This window comes from Oratosquilla oratoria, chromosome 6, assembly GCF_046742065.1.
Source record: "Oratosquilla oratoria isolate Oo_2021 chromosome 6, ASM4674206v1, whole genome shotgun sequence".
In the NCBI taxonomy this organism is placed as follows: Eukaryota; Metazoa; Arthropoda; class Malacostraca; order Stomatopoda; family Squillidae; genus Oratosquilla; species Oratosquilla oratoria.
In genome coordinates this window covers 757,225-757,851 of record NC_134782.1, presented here as the reverse complement: position 1 = coordinate 757,851, position 627 = coordinate 757,225, and positions in this window count along the sequence as shown.

Sequence of the window (627 nt, the reverse complement as noted above, 5' to 3'; positions counted from 1 at the left end):
GCTTCTTTTCTGTTTAACATTATGAGCTCTCCCTCTCAGAGGAAGCTAGGGCATGCTTCCTTATGCAGAACTTTTCTATAATGATACTATGTTTAGGTATATGAATTTAAATAAAGCTTGTTTTCTGTATTGATACTACATATATATTTGTATATCAAACAAAACTAAACATTTCTTATTGGTCCATAGCATTGTCAAGTCATTTCTTCCATTATGAGGGAAACTTAAAGGGAATGTAAGAACCACCAAGAATTTTTTTTATCAGGAAACTCAAAAGAGGAAAGGTATAAGAGGTGCAGAATGATTTTAGTGTATCATAGCAATTCATCTTCTACTTAGATGTAGCATTTGTCACAGTTCATTCATATAATTTAATTAATTTTCTCATGGTGTACCACAAAATGGAAGCTGTGTTTATATATGTAGGCACCTATGTCAGTCAATCCATTACCCTTGGTCTCAATCTTCTGTCTTTTCCCTTCCTCAACAGACATTCCCCTCTTTCCCAGTGCCCCTTTTACCCCATCCAATTTCATCCTTTGTTGCCCCCTCATGTTTACTCAATCCAACTCTGCCTTCCACAACTCTTTCTAATCTTTCATCACTCATTCTTTCCATGTGTCCAAA